Genomic DNA, 20202 nt, shown 5'->3' with positions numbered 1-20202 from the left:
CTTCCCAACCAGGATCGAACCTGAGTCGCCTGCATCTCCTGCATTGGCAGGCAGATTCTTACCACTGAGCCACCTGGGAAGCTCCAAATTGTTTACTAGTAGCATTGGAGAAGAAAATGGCAACCCACTCCAGTGTTCTCGCCTGGAGAATCTCAGGGACGCCGGAGCCTGGTGGGCTGCCGTCTGTGGGGTCACACAGAGTCGGACACGACTGAAGCGACTTGGTAGCAGCAGCAGCAGCAGCAATGTAATGGGGCATCCCAGGTGGCTCAGTGGTAAGGAATCCACCTGCCAAGCAAGAGACTCAGAAGACCATGTCCCCTCAGCACATGGAATAATTCCAAGTTCATAGTAGGTATTAAAAAATATTTGAATGTTCAGCAAGAATTCAGAAAAGTCACAGAGACTATTTGAGAGGGAAACTAGAGATGCTATCTTGAAAAAGGAGGACTTAATGCTAGACTCAGAAGTGAACAGGGTTTTGACAGGCTGATGGGGTGGTTTTGTTTTGTTTTGTTTTCCTGTTGGATACATTCACTGTGTATAGTGACAATAAATATACTGAATATGTATATTTGAATGAATGCACACAAAGATAAAACTCCACTTGCCCTTTTTCAGAAGGAAGTGTGTGTGTGTTAGTCGCTCAGTAGTGTCTGACTGTCTGTGACCCCATGGGCTGTAGCCAACCAGGCTCCTTTGTCCATGGAATTCTCCAGGTAAGAATACTGGAGTGGGTTGCCATTTCCTCCTCCAGTTTCAGAAGGAAAGCCATGTTTATATGTGAATTTTGTTTAGGATCTTTTATCTGCCAAGAAACCTGGGCTATTATTACACATTAAACAGTTTTATCAGTCAACCTGTTCTGATTCCAGTGACAACAGTAAGAGCATATATTGTTGTTTAGTTGCTCAGTGTCTGACTCTTTGCAGCCCCATGAACGACAGCACACCAGGCTTTCCTGTCCTTCACCATCTCCCGGAGCTTGCTCAAACTCATGGCCATTGAGTTAGTGATGCTATCTAACCATATCATCCTCTGTCATCCCCTTCTCCTCCTGCCTTCAATCTTTCCCAGCATCAGGGCCTTTTCTAATGAGTCGGCTCTTCCCATCAGGTGATCAAAGTATTGGAGCTTCAGCTTCAGCATCAGTCCTTCCAGTGAATATTCAGGATTGATTTCTTTTGGGATTAACTGGTTTGATCTCCTTGCAGTCCAAAGGCATACAAGTTAAACATTTTTGGGAGGTGTCTCTGTATTGCAATCATTTTCATGACCTGGAGTCTCTTTTGCTTGCTGGTGGAGTTTTTAGGGAAGGGAGTAGCACATGCAGAGATATGAAGGTAGGAACATGTGGAGGTGGGCTGTGGCCTTGAAATGGTGGATAATCCGTTTTGGAGAAGCATGGGGGAGGTGAATGGAGAGGTGGGAGCGGAGCCCGACTTGCTGCCCCTGGGAGGATTATCATCTGTGGCCATTACTTGCTCTTGTCTCTTTATCATCTTGTCGGGGTGAGGCTCCAGAGTCCACACATCCAGGGCGGAAGAGTTCACAGGGATGAGAGGGTGCAGCCACCGCTGTCCTCCCTCAGCCCGCCCTTGACTCTTAGTCATTGACTTTAATCCTCGACTTAAAACAACTTAGCTGTGATGTTATTTTAACCCTGCTTAAAACCCAGGCAGTCCAAAGGCTGTCACACAATCTTAATTATTCTTTAGTTCACTCACCAGGAGGCCATGAACATAAAGCACACTTGCACTCAGAAGAAGCAGAGATCTCCCCTCTCAGAAAATGGATTATTTCACTGCTTGAAGCTGTGTAGATGAAATCAGGAGTAAGGATAAAAGCTTTTATTTATTAAGCATATGTGCCGAATACTCTTCTCAGAACCTGATAATGACTGTGTCATTTAATCCTTATCATCATCCTTAGAAGCATGTTATTATTATCTCCATTTTAATAATGAAAAAAATGGACAAAGCTTAGTAGCATTTAAGTTCACATAAGCCTTCTCTGTGACTCAGGCAGTAAAGAATCCGCTTGTAATGAAGGTAACCAGAGTTCTATCCCTGGGTTGGGAAGATCCCCTGGAGGAGGGCATGGCAACCCACTCCAGTATTCTTGCCTGGGAAATCCCATGGACAGAGGAGCTTGGCAGGCTACAGTCCATGGGGTCTCAAAGAGTCAGACACGAATTAGTGACTAACACTTTCAAGTTCACATGGTAAATTCCATGGGGTCTCAAAGAGTCAGACACGAATTAGTGACTAACATTTTCAAGTTCACATGGTAAATGTCAGAGCCAGGATCTGAATCCGGGTAGTCTGACTGCAAAACCTAAACTTTTAGCCAGTGTGTTATACTGATTTAAAGTCACACATGGACAAAGTGTGAAGGATAAGCTATTAATATATTCAGTTGTTGTTGTTGTTTAGTCACTAAGTCATGTCCGACTCTTTATGATCCCATAGACTGTACCCACCAGGTTCCTCTGACTATGGGATTCTCTAGGCAAGAATACTGGAGCAGGTTGCCATTTCCTACTCCAGGGGATCTTCCTGATCCAGGGATCAAACCCATATCTCCTGTGCAGGCAGGCAAATTCTTTACCACTGAGCCATCTGGGAAGCAGTAAATGATGACAAAAATATTGAGAGTTAGTGTTAAATGAATAACCCTTTATGTTTCAGATTTCATGATCTGAATGGCCATGGTCCATTGAGGCCTTCATTTTGTCATGTCAGCGTTTAAATAAAAAATTATCTTTGAATGCCTTTAGATGGGGTACACACTCTTTCCATGGCTATCCCATATCAGCCCACAGATTTACGGCACTGGCAAACATGCTCTGTTGGTTCAGAACACATTTTATTATCTTAGTTTCAGAATGTGGGTCACTTTGTGAATGAAGGAGAAGGAAGAAGGGATGAGAGTGATGTCATCCATGTAGGCCCCCTTTTATCAGGAGAGGAAAACCTTCCCCAGAAACTGCTGCAACCCACTCCTCTGAGGTCAGGCTGCATGGCCATGTCTCACTGCTGGGAAGGCTAAAGGTGGGGAACAGAGTTTTCAAGATGAGCTTAGACCAGGTGGTGCTAGTGGTAAAGAACCCACTGCCAGTGCAGCTGACATAAGAGACACAGGTTCAATCCCTGGGTCAGGAAGATCCCCTGGAGGAAGAAATGGCAACCCAATCCAGTATTCTTGCCTAGAGAATCCTATGGACAGAGGAGCCTGGCAGCTCACAGTCTGTGGAGTCTCAAAGGAGTTGGACACGACTCAAGTGACTTAGCACATTAGAGCAGTCAAAATCCTTTGGCTGGAGCTGTATTTATTAGCATGCTGAACAGAATCAGAGTCCTATTAGCAAAGAAGAGAGGTGGGTGTTAGACAAGGGACTAAGAGTAGCTGTCATCATCGTCTTCTTTATAGTTCTGAGTGACTACATACTACCCTGATAGTGTCGTGATGCATCCAAATGAGCTGACTGCTTTAACAAATATCCTCAGCTTTTCAGCGGCTTAATTAATTACTTGCTGGCACTTCAGTCCATCGTGGTGAGGTCTTCACATTTGCTCAGGGATCCGGTCTCCTTCCGTCTTGTTCAACTGCCATCTTCTGATTCCAGCCGCCAAGATTGCCCTAGAAGGAAGAAGAGCACAGGGAAAGCACACAACACTTAGCTGTCTTGGCCACCATGTCAGGCACGTTCTACCGTGAGAACTAGGAAATGTTCTCCCACGTGTCCAGGGAGAGAGGTGGGTTTGCTGAGCCTCTAGAAAGCTTCTGCGAAACTGCAATCAACTCAAATCTAGTTGTCACGGAAGACAGCTGACAAATGAATAAAGGCATTCTTTACAAATGTGAAAGTTTTTGTTTCACAAGAAGTTATAAATAAATGAGATTTACTATCTTTTGATATTTCTTCAGTATCTTTTCACCAAACATTCCTCTTTAAGGATAGTTAAAATATTGGAAAATTGAAGTCTCAGGTGTCTCAGATGGTAAAGAATCTGCCTGCAATGCAGGCAGGAGACCTGGTTTCGAGCCCTGGGTTGAGAAGATCCTCTGGAGAAGGAAATGGCAACCCACTCCAGTGTTCTTGCCTGGAGAATTCTATGGATAGAGGAGCCTGGAGGGCTATAGTCCATGGGGTCGCAAAGAGTCGGACTTGACTGAGCGGCTAACACACAAAGTCCTAAGCACATTGTTTCTGAAAAGCCTTCCTGACTTCTCAAGGCGGCAGGCAGCCTGCTGTTCTTAATCCTGTGTGTGCTGCTCCTTGGCAATGATAGCCAGTTAGCATGTGTCTCACTTGGCTGTAAATTCCCGCAGGAACAGACCAGGTTCAGTTCATCTTTCAGTTACCAGGGCTTAATGCCAAGAAGATAGTCAGCGAACATGTAATTGAATGAATGATTAAACGGATAAATGCGTGAATGGCGTATTGACAATAGTAAATCTTCAAAGCAGACTAAAGGGAGAAAAGGCTAGTTTTGAATTCATGAAAATGTTGATTTATAGAATATTTATAAAGATGTTTTTCCTTATACATATATATTTTGTCTTTGTATATATATTTGTATACAGCTAGATGCTATGACTGCATGTTAATTATTTGCCAGCAGTTCATTCAAGTGATGGTTTATGCTCATACAAATGCTTATGAGGTAAAGATCTTAAAATTTTGGACTTCCCTAGTAGTCCAGTGGTTAAGACTCCGAGCTCCCAGTGCAGGGTGCCTGGGTTCAATCCCTGGTCAGGGAAGACCTTGCATGCCACATGCACGACCAAAAAAAAGATCTTAACATTTTTTCATAGATTAAACATATTTCCATTTCAGTGACCTTAAATTTCACATCTGTGGAGAGCAAGTTAGTGATGTTTTTATTTCACCAGTAATATTTGTAATACTATTTAAATTGTCTGTTCATTAACTCAACCAATAGTCAGTTCTTACTCAAACAAGACATTGATAAACATACTAGACTGTAATTAATTAACTATATGATTTATAATTGGGATGAACACCAGAAAGACAAAGAGTAACAGGGAACACATAATTTTTATTGGGGATTTAAGAATGTTTCTCAGGAGGTACTGTCCGTGTTGAGATGAAAATAAAAAGTGAGACAAAGCTAGAGGAGAATTGGGAAAGTGCACTTGAGAATACATGAAGGTTCTTGGGGGTTGACGGCTGGGAGGACCTGAAAAAGACCAGGGTTATCAGGTTGGAGGGGGACAGGCCCAGAGTTAGACATGCCCAGACCTCATGGACCTCACTGGACTCTTGCTTTAATATATTAGCTCATGTGACTCAATAAAAGAGAAAAAAGAACTTAGCTGTTGTTTGGGGTTTTTGATTGCTGAAAGCAAGCTGAGTTGCTCATTTGTGTCCAACTCTTTGCGACTTCATGGACTGTAGTCCACCAGGCTCCTCTGTCCATGGAATTCTCTAGACAAGAATATTTGAGTGGGTTGCCATTCCCTTCTCCAAGTGATCTTCCCAGCCCAGGGTGCCATTGGCAGGAACCACCAGGATCTTAGCTCTGCAACCAGGGATCAAACTTGTACTGCCTGCATTGGAAGTGCAGTCTTAACAACTGGACCAGCAGGGAAGTCTCCGAACTTAGTTGTTTAGATGGCAACATATAATAAACCCTTTAGCTTGACCTTTTAGCCAAGGACTAAAATATGAATACCAGGGATATACATTCAGTGAAGTACAATTTTTATTTGTAAACTAAAAAGAATACCACCCTGTAACAAGAGTGAAAGAGAAAAACCCTGAAAATATTGGCTACATTTTGGAAGTTAGATTGAGAAAATGTGGTAGTTAGATGGAGTTAGATAAGTGGAGGGGAAAGTAGACTTTGACTTCAGATTCACTTTTTAAATCAGAAATTTCATATGAATTAAAGATACCAAAATAACAATAGCTAACATTTAGCTTGTACTATGTTTCAAGCCCTGATTGATGCACTTTTCATTATATTGCACAGATTTTACTCATTCAATCTTTGAAACAGCCCTATAAATTAGGAGCGAGTCCCCCTCTGCAGTTTTACAGTTAGAGCAATGGATGCTTAGAAAGATAATGATGGGACTACAGGCACTATGGCTCAGTGGTAAAGAACCCACCTGCAGTGTAGGAGAGACGTGAGTTCGATCCCTGGGTTGGGAAGATGCGCTGGAGGAGGAAAAGGCAACCCACTCCAATATTCTTCCCTGGAAAATCTCATGGACAGAGAAGCCTGACGGGCTGTGGTCCAGGGAGTCACAAAGAGTCGGATATGCCTTAGGGACGAAACCACCAAGGCATCCTGGCTCCAGAGTCTCTGTTCTAATCTGTCACATACACATACTACATGCAAAAGTTATAGGGGGAAAAAATGTAGCATTGGTTAGGGAAGACCATTCTAATCCTGGTTAGAAAGTCAAAAACAAGGGAAACGATTGATAGATTTGACTACGTGAACATGTATTTTTTTAAACTTTTATGTTTCCCCCAAATAGCCCAAATGAAAACTATAAATAAGATAGTGTATGTAAATAGACAAAGTGTTAATACTCCATGTATAAAGCATTCTTACAATCAATAAAAAGGAACAAATCCCCCCAAAGAAAATAGCCTAGGGCAGGGGTTAACAAACTGGCCCTGGACTGAATACAGTCCACCATCTGTTTTAGAAAATGCAGTTTTGTTGGAGTATAGCCGTGCTCATTCACGTGTATATTGTCCGCGGCTGCTTTTAAGCTACAGTGGCAGAGTTGAATAATTGTGCCATCAAAGGCTGCACTCTTTACTATCTGGTCCTTTACAGAAAAGGTTCCTTGACCTCTGATGTGGAGGAATGTCCCCTTCTGGTGGTCTTGAAAGACAAGAGAGAGTCTCTTCCGTTTGGAATGGCTTTAGGTGGTCTGATTAGGCTCTTGAGGTCTCTCCCTCACCTCTATCCTGTTTGATACTGAACTCATCCTGGGTTGAATGCCTGTAGGCATCTGTCCTCTTTTATAGACTTATTCCTGCTGAGTCAGTCCTCCTGTTGACCTGTCTTTCTTAACCTTACCTTCCTCTGCAGCCCTATCTCTTCCATGGGAAACACACCCTTGCGTCTTCAGTACTTTCAAGACACATTCTCTGAGTTTTATCAATACCTGACCCTCCAACCATCTACTTTTCTCTCCTCTTGCATCCAGGTTGTTGACTTTTTCTGGAGAAATTCACACAACTAGAGCAATTGGCTGCTGCTGCTGCTGCTAAGTTGCTTCAGTCGTGTCCGACTCTGTGCGACCCCATAGACGGCAGCCCACCAGGCTCCCCCGTCCCTGGGATTCTCCAGGCAAGAACACTGGAGTGGGTTGCCATTTCCTTCTCCAATGCATGAAAGTGAAAAGTGAAAGGGAAGTCACTCAGTCACGTCCGACTCTTCACGACCCCATGGACTGCAGCCTTCCAGGCTCCTCCGTCCATGGGATTTTCCAGGCAAGAGTACTGGAGTGGGGTGCCACTGAGCAATTGGTTATATAACTACAATTTGTGATCTCTTTCTTCTGCTAGGAACTCTGTTCTGAATTCCTACATGACCCCAAGTTGGCTCCTCTCCAAGTACATCTCACAGCTGCCCTACCTAAACTTTCTTCTCTCACTTTAACATTCTTGTTCTCTTCTTAGCTATCTGAAAATGAACTTGCTTCTACATCACAAAGGAAGAAAAAAAAGAAGACTTCATGCAGTAAATACCGGATCCCAACCTCTTCTGATTCCCAAGATGAGGAATTCATTTGTGACACCTTCTTCCTGCTTTCTTTTCTTTTTCCAAATTTTAATGTATTATTTATTTTTGGCTGCGCTGGGTCTTTGTTGCTGTGCATGGGCTTTCTTTTCTAGCTGTGGTGATTGATGGCTACTCTCTGTTTGCGGTGCCTGGGCCTCTCATTACAGCGGCTTCTCTTGTTGCAGAATGTGAGCTCTAGTGCTCAGGCTCAGTAGCTGCGGTGCACAGGCTCAGCTGCCCCTGACAAGTGGAATCCTCACAGACCAGGGATCGAATCTGGGTGCCCTGCATTGGCATGAAGACTCCCAATCACTGGGCCACAAGGGAGGTCCATTCCTGCTCTGTTTCCAACATTTGCCTCTAAACTGTTTTCCTTGCCTGTAGCTTAAACCTATTTCATCTCTGGTCTTCCTATAAAAAAAAATGAAAGAAGGAAAGAATAAAGAGAGAGAGAGAGAGAGAAAGGAAGATGAGATAAAGCCAAAGAGGAGGATGGAAGGAGAGAAAAATAAAGAAAGAAGAGATGATGGTGACTCCTTGGACTCTACACTGTGGCCACACATCTTTTTTTTCCTTTCACAGCCACGTTTCTGAGCACATGCTCCTGGCTTGTCACCACTTCCTCATAGTGTCATATGGTTCACCTCCCGTGAAGCTCATGAGGGTGCTCTGGCCAAGTCTCCATGCAAAGTGCCCCCCTCCCATCCCTGTCTCTTTGGACACATCTGAGTTTATGACACAGTTGACCTCATTCTTAGAACTGCCTTCACTTTGTTTGTTGGTACTCCTCTCCTTGGATTTTCTTCTTTCCTTTCCCTCAACAGCTTTGCATGCTGCTACTCATCCCCCACCTTAAGTAGAATTCTATCCTCGGGCCAGCCTTTCTTCTCTGCTTGGCAATCTCATTACCTCTATACCACTGACTCACAGATTTCTACCCCTACTCTGGACCTTTTTTCTCAGACGCCTCAGAGTGCCTACTAGGAATGCCTACAAGGAGTTCCACATGACTGGATGTCCTAAGATCATTGCAAACTGAATCCCACAAAATTCAACTCCCTTTTACCCCCGTTATGCCATTCCACGTGGTACCACCCTATCGCTTGTCGCACCATGTGAACCTCTGTGCCATTATGCTCCTTGACTGGTCTCTGCCTAATTCCGTCTTGAGCCTCTCAAGAGCAGGGACAACCTGTTTTAGCTCTGTAACTCTGCATTCAGTACACCGAGTTTGCTCAATAAACGTGTGAGACAGTGGAAGTAAGGAAGATGAGGGAAAACAAGAAAGGATGGAACCTATTTGGGAGTCAGGTGTTCCCGACAGAAATCACGACTAATCAGTTAATAGATTGTCCTCTGGAATGAACTGAGGGTGGGAAATTGGCTGGATAATGAAGTGCAGAAAACATTCTCCTCTTCTAGGGTCTGTTGCTAAAACAATAAAAACTCATGAGGCCTGTTGAAACTCATTAAGTAGCATGACAGATGACTTTTTATTTAGTACCAACGCCTTTTCGGCTTGTAGAGTGTAGGCTGCAGAGCTTTGGCAGCATTCTCCTCAAAATGTGAAGTTTAGCAGTAACCACTGAAGATCTTACGTTTAGCGCTTAGCATAGTTTCAGCTAGTACCTGAATTCTTGGTTCTTGGCAGCACTGAGAACACAGCGTGAGATGTTCTAAGTTAAAATGTTCTAGTATCAAGTGTTCTGAGAATGTTTAAGTCAGATTACTAAGCCTTGAGCAATTTGTAACACCAACTATAAAACAGGCAAGGGAGAAAACACCAGTCATGTTGTGTTATAATGTAGAGGAATTATAATCTTAAGAGCTTAGATTTGAATGAATAGAATGGCAGTCAGAAGTCATAAAAAAAGATATGTATGTCACCCTCAGACCAGAAATTGATCAGTTATGTATTGTAAATTCAAATTGTCTTAGTGCCAAGACTAATGATTTTTTTAAGGTAATTCAAGACTTTTGGAAATTTGAAATTAATGAACATTAGAATATCCCGACGGTCACTTTGTAACAGTAATAGTTCCTGTACAATGAACACATGTCCTATAAAGTCAATTATCTACAACTAACTCCATATTTCTCTAATTCTTCCCTCAAAAACTCATTGTAAATGTAAGCCTTTAAGGTTTAAGTCTTCCATAGGGTAGGAAAGTATCATTGAGATATTACTAAATCCAATATTATATTAAAGTAATTCCCACAATGCAGTTTGCCTTATCACTTCAAACCCTTTCCTTGTTTAAATTAAATGTAACATTTTAGAAAGTTTGAAAAATAGAGGAAAAAGGGAATCTATAATCTCACCAGCTTCACACAGCATTTTACAGAAATTTTTTAATAATTATAATTGCATATATAATTTTGTATCTTGCTTTTAAAATTAGTATTTCTCTCATGAAAAATTTTCTATGATGTTACTAAATAGTTATGATTGTAATTTTTGTAAAATAAAACCACTACCTGGTTCGGGAAGATCCCCTGGAGGAGGAAATGGCAACCCACTCCAGTATTCCTGCCTGGAGAATCCCATGGACAGAGAAGCCTGGTGGGCTACAGTCCATGGTGTCACAAAGAGTCGGACACGACTGAGTGACTAACACTTTCACTTTCACCTGGTATCATCTAATGATATACCATAATTTACTTAGCCATTTGCCTATTGGGTAATTTAGATGAGATCCGATTTTTTACTTGGTACTGTGGATTTTTCCCCATCATACTTTGTGCTTTTTCTTATGGTAGATTTCCAAGAGTAAAATTGCTCAGTTGAAAGTTATACTTTCATAATGACTTCCCAGAAGAGTCTTCCAATAATAGTTCCCCTTGAAGTGTAAGAGTACCGGTTTCATTGCTAATTTAGCAGGTCTTTTAAAGAGTACTTCATCTTCATTGTTGTTTTGCCTTATTTTAGTTTATAAACTTTGTTTTCTAGGGACTTCCCTGGTGGTCCATTGGTAAGACTCTGCACTTCCAATGCAGAGGTCACAGGTTTGATCCCTGGTTGGGGAACTAGAATCCCATCTGCTGTGCAGGGCAGCCAAACACACACACACATACAACTATAAACTTTGTTTTCTAGAGCAATTTTTGGTTTACAGAAAAATGAAGCAGAAAGTATAGAGGGCTCCTGGATACCCACTCTAGTTCTGCCTCCCCCATCAGTTCCCCTATTCTTAATATCTTGCATTAGAGTAGTATATTTGTTAGATGAATGAAAGTTATTCATGAATGAACACCGATACTTTATTACGAACTAAAGTTCATAGTTTACATTAGGATTCACTGTTAGTATTGTACACCTCTATGGGTTTTAACAAAGGTTTAATGTCGTGTCTACCATTACTGTATCATACAAAAGAGTTTCATTGCCCTAAAAGTTTCCTGTGCTCCACCCAGTCATTCTTCCTCCCCACAAGCCCCTGGCGACCACTGATCTTTACACTGTCTCTGTAGTTTTGTCTTTTCCTGAATGTTAATGTAGTTGGAATCATATAAATATGTAGCCATTTTAAGCTGTCTTCTTTTACTTAACAATATGCGTTTGTATTTCCTCTGTGTCTTGTAGCTTGATGACTTCTCTTTTTATCAGTGAATGATATTCCTCTGTAAGGATATACCACAGTTTATCTGTTCACCCTTTGAAGAACATCTTGATTGTTTCCAGTTTTGGCAATTATGAATAAAGCTGTCAGAAACATGTATATGCAGATTTTTTTGTATGGACATACATTTTCAACTCATGGGGTAAAATATATTTTTATACTTACCTGTTATTGATTTAGACATGTGTTCTCTTCTGTCTCAGAATATATTAATGAAACATGTTTAAATACCCTTTTCTCCCTCTTGAGATTCTTTTTTCTCCAGATTGCTTTTCATTTGTTTGTTTCGGTCCCTATCTTTTGGGTCTGAGATATTCCTCATCTGTCTGGTGATCCTAGTTGTCTGGTCTTACTTAAGAGCAATGCCCCATAAAGCTGATAAGAAGCTCTGATCTCATGGTGAGGCCTGCCACCTGTGGGCCATTTCACTAAGGAATACTTAGTGTTGGTATGTTAAGACTTTCCTCTTGGGCTGGTTAGATTTTTCTCCAGAGAAAAATCTTCTGACCTTCTCTCTTGATGATGAAAAATGGGTTACCATTTGTTTGGAAGCTGAGCTGGAAAAGCCGTTTGGCAGTGGGTGTACTCAGTTATTAGTATATAAAATGCTCATCTGATCCCCCTGTTTGCAGACTGGTATGGCTTTCTCCTCACCCCACCCCCACCCTCACCCCTGCCCCACTCCCCCCGGGAAAACTGTGGCTGTCCAGCTTTCTACAGATGCAGGAGATAAAGTTACCTGCTTGGACTTGGGGAAGGGCTCTGCAACTTATCTGATTCTTAAAAGAAGTGAAGTGAAAGTGACTCAATCGTGTCCGACTCTTTGTGACGCTATGGACTGTCCATGGAATTCTCCAGGCCAGAATACTGGAGTGGGTAGCCTTTCCCTTCTCCAGGGGATCTTCCCAACCCAGGGATTGAAGCCAGGTCTCCCGCATTGCAGGCAGATTCTTTACCAGCTGAGCCACAAAGGAAGAATTTCAGTTAATCCTCCTGTTTCTAGCCTCACCTTTATCCTCATACCTGGAACCCAACCTTGCAGTACCTTTAGGGGAGGTATGTGGTTTACTGTGTAAACTGGTTGTTTCTAAAACTTAACATGGGATTCAGCTTTCTCAATTCTGTGTGGTCATTTGCTGATCCGTTTGCTTTCCAGTTTAAATCTTTTGTTGCATTTCTTTTGCTTCTGTTCTCTTTGGTCCTTATGATTTCGTGTCTTTAAAAACCCTTTGCTGTGCTTTTGGCTTTGATAGAAATGGAATTATAATCTGTCATTTATGTGAAATTCTCATTTATCCTTTTTATTTATTGTTATTGAATTACTTAATTTTGGATGTACTGGGTCTTCGTCGCTACACACGGGCTTTCTCTAGTTGCAGTGTGCAGGGGCTACTCTTCCTTGCAGTGGCTGAGCTTCTCACTGATGTGGCTTCTCTTGTGGAGCACAGGTTCTTGGTAAGAGGGCTCAATAATTGTGACACATGAGCTTAGTGGCCCCCAGCTTGTAGAATCTTCCTGGACCAGGGATTGAACCTGTGTCCCCTACATTGGCAGGCGGATTCTTATCCACTGCACCACCAGGGAAGTCCTTATATATCTTTTTTTAAGAGGAAAGGAAATCCAATACCCTTCTCTATAGGCAATAGATGTTAATTGGTTTAAAACTTCAGAAAAATATTTTAAAAGTTTAATTATCTATAAATTATCAATAGATGTTAATTGGTTTAAAACTTTAGAAAAGTATTTTAAAAGTTTAATTATCTATAAATTATAAATTTATAACATATTATATATTATAAATAACCTATAAATTAATTATCTATAAATGGACCATTTATAAAATTTTGGTACAAGTCCATTCCGACTTTTCTGGGTGATACATAAACATGTGATTCATTTTTATTTTTAGTTTGTGTTGAACCTATAAATTATGTCTATAGAGATAGAAAGCAGCCACATGTCTAGGATGCTGTGCTCAGTGAATGAGTTAGATGGTAGGGGCTCAAGAAGCCCGAGGTCAAGTTGGCTCCTGAGAGACAACGTGTACTGTCTGCAGCTTTGACTTCGTTGCCCTCTATCCTGTAACCAGGGCATGACACCTGAAACCTTGTCACCCCCACTTTGTGGTCATTGTTTTGTTGCTCAGTCGTGTCCCACTCTTTATGACCCCATGCACTGTAGCCCACCAGGCTCCTCTGTCCATGGGGATTCTCCAGGCAGGAATGCTGGAGTGGGTTGCCATTCTCTTCTCCAGGGGATCTTCCCAACCCAGGGCTTGAACCCAAGTCTTGCATCTCCTGCACTGGCAGGCGGATTCTTTATTGCTGAGCTACTGGGGAAGACCCGCCAACACTCTAAAGGGTAATTTTAAAAGATTGTCCAAGTTGTAAAATTAGCTCCCTCATTGACAGCTACTTCTTTCTCTCTCTCTGTCTCCCCTTTCAGACCCTAAGTGGCCAGGAACACTCAGTATGAGGGGCAGGGAGCACTCCAGTTCCTTCCCCTTTGTGTGGGGGCCTATCAGCCTTTCACCTTCTAGTTGATTCGAGGGCCTATTATTTTTAATAACTTTATTGAGATATAATTCACGTCATAAAATTTGCTCATTCAAAATGTAAAATCCAATGGTTTTTAGCATATCCAGAGTTGTGCAGCCATCACCACAATCCATTTTAGAAATTTTTATCAACCCCCAAAAGGAAACCCATGCCCATTGGCAATTACCCCCATTTCCTCCCAAATCCCCGTGTCCTAGTCACTAATCTACTGATCTACTTCTTATCACTAATCTACTTCCTATCACTATAGATTTGCCTATTTTAGGTATTTCATATTTTCATTTTATGTTTTCAAGATTCGCTCATGCTGTAGCATTCATTTTGTTAGTAGTGTCCTTTGAAGCCTAAGAGTTTTTAATTTGATGATGTCTGGTTTGTCTGTTTCCTGTTTTGTCATTGTGCTTTTGGTGTCCTGTCTAAGAAACTGTTACCTAATCCAAGTCTCAGAGATTTACACCTTGTTTTCCTGTAAGAGTTCTGTAGTTTCAGCTCCCACATTTTAGGTCTATGATCCATTTTGAGTTAATTTTTATGTATAGTATAAAGTCAAGCGTCATTCTTTGTATGTTGATATGCAGCTGTTTTAGCACCATTTGTTGAAAAGATTCTTCTCTCCTGATTGAATTATCTAGGCATCCTCATCAAAAATCAGCTGACCATGGAGGGCTTCCCTGGTGGTTCAGAGGCTAAGACTCTGCTCTCCCAATGCAGGGGATCTGGGTTCCATCTCTGGTCAGGGAACTAGATCCCAGGTACTGAAACTAAGACCTGGTGCAGCCAAATAAATATTTTTTTAAATCAACTGACCCTAAAGATAAGATTTTTTCCTGAATCCGCAGTTGTATTCCATTGACTTGTATGTCTATTTTTATGCCAACGGCACAGTCTTGATGACTATAGCTTTTGGCTTACTGCCGTTTTGAAATTGGAAGTGTAAGTCTTCCAACTTTGCTCTTTTGGAAAATTGTTTTGGCTAATTTTGATCCCTTGAATTTCTATGTGAATTTTAGAATCAGCATGTTAATTTCTGCCAAAAAAAAAAAAACAGTTGGAATTTTGATAGAGATTACACTGAATTTGTAGGTCTCAAGGTCTTGATTTTTTTTTTTTTACTGTGTTGTATTTTATTTATTTATTTTTATTTTGCTTTACAATACTGTATTGGTTTTGCCATACATCAACATGAATCTGCCGTGGGTGTACACGTGAACCCCTTCCTGAACCCCACTCCCACCTCCCTCCCCATACCATCTCTCTGGGTCATCCCAGTGCACCAGCCCCAAGCATCCTGTATCCTGCATCGAACCTAGACTGGCGATTCATTTCTTATATGATATTATACATGTTTCAATGCCATTCTCCCAAATCATCTCACCCTCCCTCTCTCCCACAGAGTCCAAAAGACTGTTCTATACATCTGTGTCTCTTTTGCTGTCTCGCATACAGGGTTATCGTTACCATCTTTCTAAATTCCATATATATGTGTTAGTATACTGTATTGGTGTTTTTCTTTCTGGCTTACTTCACTCTGTATAATAGGCTCCAGTTTCATCCACTTCATTAGAACTAATTCAAATGTATTCTTTTTAATGGCTGAGTAATAATCCATTGTGTATATGTACCACAGCTTTCTTATCCATTCATCTGCTGATGGACATCTAGGTTGCTTCCATGTTCTGGCTATTGTAAACAGTGCTGCGATGAACATTGGGGTACACATGCCTCTTTCAATTCTGGTTTCCTCGGTGTGTATGCCCAGCAGTGGGATTGTTGGGTCATAAGGCAGTTCTATTTGCAATTTTTTAAGGAATCTCCACACTGTTCTCCAGAGTGGCTGTACTAATTTTCATTCCCACCAACAGTGTAAGAGGGTTCCCTTTTCTCCACACCCTCTCCAGCATTTATTGCTTGTAGACTTTTGGATCGCAGCCATTCTGACTTGTGTGAAATGGTACCTCATTATGGTTTTTATTTGCATTTCTCTGATAATGAGTGATGTTGAGCATCTTTTCATGTGTTTGTTAGCCATCTGTATGTCTTCTTTGGAGAAATGTCTATTTAGTTCTTTGGCCCATTTTTTGATTGGGTCATTTATTTTTCTGAAATTGAGCTGCAGGAGTTGCTTGTATATTTTTGAGATTAGTTGTTTGTCAGTTGCTTCATTTGCTATTATTTTCTCCCATTCTGAAGGCTGTCTTTTCACCTTGCTTATCAAGGTCTTGTTTTGTGTGTTTACTTTGGGTACCGAAATGGCATCTTGGGAATCTGCCTTTCTTACTCTCCCAGTCAATGAATTTTTCATTGCCCTTAGTCCTGAGAGAAAAGGAGAAAGATTCATGTAAACATTCATGTAGATGTTAGCATTCATATAAATGTTAGCAATTAAGTGTGCTTTTCTCTCTCTCAGTTTCCTCTCATATAAAGTGGGTTTAGTAAGTGTATTTTTGTCTAAAGATGTTGTGAGGATTAAATGAGAGAATCCATGTGATGTGCCCAACAAGCACTGGATAAATAATCGAGTATAAGTAATCCATAATAGAACCAACTATACTCCAGGCATTTTTGCATCTAGATTGATTCTCCAATCCTTCATCCATGGCTTCATTCCCTACTGCGGTCTCAGGTGTGATCTGTACTCCAGGAAAACTTGCATCTATCTGATTCTCCAAAGTCCATGTTCTTCCCACTTCATCGGCAGATGTTTGATAGGTTAAAACATAGAAAATAAGAGGAATATTTATGATATGTAGCAAAAAGGATATTTTTCACTAAGAAAACTTTAATGGAAAAGAATAATCATTTCTAGGCTCCAGGGAAATGGAGAGTAAAGAAACAACTGTTGGAACATACCTTTTTAATCCTTAGGAAATTCCGTTTCCTGGTCTTGGTCACTGGGATGCTCATGACTTAGAGGCAGGCAGGAGCTAACAGATAAGGAGACCCTGGGGGTCTGCTGAGATGAAGTGTCAGGTAGAGATTGTGTGTGTTTACTTTATTGTGATCCCCATGTCCACATGCTTGCCAGCCTGCCGGAAGAGTCTGCTCCCTTTGATACCCAACTTGGTCTGTTCCTCAGTTCAGCCCCCTCCTCAAGTGTCTTGAGAATTCCTAGGTGATACAAGTTCTCTTCTGGGCTTCTGCACCTCTGATTAACTTAAAGACATCCTTGTTAATATCTTATAGCTAAAGAATCTTGCTAGTAGTATAAATGGAAACTGAACACCTCTTTGAGCCACTGTCCTTTTCCTGACATTGGAAATGTGATTTATTACATTCACTTTTTTGAGTTAACAACCATAAAATACAGTATAATCCAGTGATGAGAGAATGGATTTCCTTAACAGTTTACAGCTTTTACAAATGACAGACTAGTTTTTAATACAGTTTCCATAAACTTTGAGGAGGGTGTTCATGGGCAGTAAGCAAATGAGTTTGTGTGTGTGTGTATGTGTGTGTAAAACTAATCTCATGCTCATTTCTTCATTCTCCGCCTCATCCTATGAACTGTTGATGCCTTATCCATCCTCTTAAGTTTCTCTCAAATGTACCATATACCATAAAACCTATCTAGACCCTCCCAGCTTCTCAAACTGCGTGTGGTGAAGCACCAGTTTCTTTCTTTTCCGTTCAAGTAGACTAATAACTTTGTAAAATATGACAAGTATAACTAATGAGAAAAATGAAATTTAAAAAGACATACAAAATATAACCTCCATTTAAAAAGATGTGAGATGATCTTCTTTGAACTTCTATATAAGCAGAGTTTTATAAATCTCACACAGCACCTACTAGGTGTCACTTTGTATGACAGTTATTTGCATACTTATATTATCCCTCAACAAGGTTGTAAGCCCCTTGAGTCAGGACTTGGTGTATTTTTAATCTTGGTATACCATCACTTCCTCATATAATGCTTTGAACATGCTTATTAAATTTCTGACTCAATATAGGAGGAACTTAGACATCCACTTAAACAGGTGGCCATATTTGTGTACTTGATCATCAAATAATTTCAACAGAAGCTTCCTGTACTGGCTTTGTATATGGTGACTGGGGTTTATGATTCATGTAGAAGGCACTGGTAAAAGTCCCCTTACAGATAAGGAGATAATGTTGATGACTCTACACTACTGATAAAAAAAACAGACCAGCTAGACCTTTCTCATAATGTTGTCCTCAGGGTTCATGCAGTAGGAGCACTTATTTAAATATTTTTCTAACTGAATCATCTCATTAAGAGAGTGAATGTCTAGAAGGGATCCCGAATGGATTAATCCTATATTAAATTCCTTGCCATAGTAAGTTGTCATCAAGCTAGATTCCAGTGGGCAAAACAACTAACACGGGTATATAATAGATGACTGTTTGCTGAGACCCCATGGACTGCAGCAGGTCAGGCTTCCCTGTCCTTCACTATCTCCTGGAGTTTGCTTAAACTCGTGTCCATTGAATCGGTGATGCCATCCAACCATCTCTTCCTCTGTTGCTCCCTTCTCCTCCTGCCCTCAGTCTTTCCCAGCTTCAGGGTCTTTTCCAGTGAGTCGCTCAGGTAGAGTGGATTCTTTAGAGCTTAGTATTGTCTTCAGTGGTGAGGTTACCTGGAACCCTCCATATTGAGAAAAGGAGGTGAGGTTTGCTCTAAGAGCCTTGGAAGATAGCATTTAATCAAACAGGACAGTGCATTAAAGCAGTGCTTCTCAAACTGTGTGTGGTAAAGCACCAGTTTCTTTCTTTTCAATTCAAGTAAATGAATAATTTTGTAAAACGTGACAAGCATAAATAATGAGAAAAATGAAAAAAATATAACAAAATACAAAATATACGATACATACAAAATATAACCTCCATTAAAAAAATTAGATCCAACAGACTAAAACTACTTAGTCAAATTGCTGTACCACGCTTTGAGTAACACTGGATTAGAGGGTAGGCTGTCATGATTGCCCACACAGGGGCTTGGATCATCTGTCCATGGAGTCCATTAGGAGATCTGTTTGACTATAATGAAAGCTCAGGGGTAAGAAAAGATGCTGATGTTTTGAGTTTCTTCTTCTTCTGTAGAATGAAAAGATTTGAAAAGGAAGGGGGAGTTTGTGATATAATTGGAATGGTATCTTGGGAAATAGCTTTCATATTTAAGATTGATTTTAGTGGTAAAATGAAACACAGTGAGACTTCCAAGACCTAAGTCATGAGAGTTTAAGCAAAAGCCAAACAATAAATACCTACTCAAACCTGAGGCTGCAGAAGTGAAGACGGAACAGTAGCAGAATTATTTACTAAGTACCATTATGTACTAAATATAGTACTAAGCTCTTTACCTAGGCTATCTCGTTTCATCTTTACAAGAATCCTGTGCAGTAGCACTATTAACCTCATTTTTCAGATGAGGAAACAGGCTCTAAAAAAGATTGAGTAACTTGCCCCAAGGTCACATCAGATGAATGGCGTGATTGTCAGATGGTTGGAGTGTGTAACCCAGAACCTAGATTCTTAGGTTCTTAAATGAGTGTCTTTATAGAGAGGTTTTGGCAAATCTCGCTTAGCATTTCAGCCATGGACTTGAGGATTATCAGTGTCCTTGGATACCAGATAGCGCATTAGCCACTCTTTTTAGTCCTTCAACTGTCTTTGGTATAAATTTTTAGAGATTTGGCCTTGAATAGGAGAGATGAACCGGAGCAGGAACTGGCAACCCACTCCAGTATTCTTCCCTGGAAAATTCCACTGAAGAGGAGCCTGGTGGGCTACAATCCATGGGGTCTCAAAGAGTCTGACACAGCTGAGTGGCTGAGCACACACACAGGAGAGATGAAGCTGTTTAGCGAGAGACAGTGCTGAGGGTTATAGTCATTGCTGAAGCAAAATATCCCTGTGAAGTAGATTGAACCTAGGGTGGGTGATAACACTAGGCCATCGGTTCTCAATTCCAATTTTGAGGTGGCATTCTATAAATCTAATTCTTATTTATGAATTTACTTTATTTATTTGTGGCTGTGCTGGGTCTTTGCTGCAAAGGCCTTCTCCAGTTGTGGCAAGTGGAGCTTGCTGCTCTCTAGTTGCGGTGCTTCTCACTGCAGTGGCTTCTCTTGTTGCAGAGCCCAGGCTGTAGGGCACGTGGGCCTCAGTATTTGCGGCTCCCAGGCTCCAGAGCACAGGCTCAGTAGTTGTGGCGCAAGGGTTTAGTTGCTCCGTGGCGTGGGGGATCTTTCTGGACCAGGGATCGAACCTGTGTCTCCTGCATTG

General features: G+C 41.2%; 1 protein-coding gene and 1 non-coding gene across 6 annotated transcripts in view; both read left to right on the top strand.

Annotated features, from left to right (window-relative positions):
* GREB1L (growth regulation by estrogen in breast cancer 1 like) overlaps positions 1-20202 on the top strand; it is a 244929-nt gene that overhangs the window by 31117 nt on the left and 193610 nt on the right. The gene's annotated exons all lie outside the window — the stretch shown is intronic.
* TRNAG-UCC lies at positions 10734-10805 on the top strand. Its single transcript has one exon. It is a non-coding gene; the product is annotated as a tRNA-Gly (tRNA).

This window comes from Capra hircus, chromosome 24 (assembly GCF_001704415.2).
Source record: "Capra hircus breed San Clemente chromosome 24, ASM170441v1, whole genome shotgun sequence".
Lineage (NCBI taxonomy): Eukaryota > Metazoa > Chordata > Mammalia > Artiodactyla > Bovidae > Capra > Capra hircus.
Note: the sequence above shows the minus strand (reverse complement) of the source record. Positions and strands in the feature narration are given on the sequence as shown.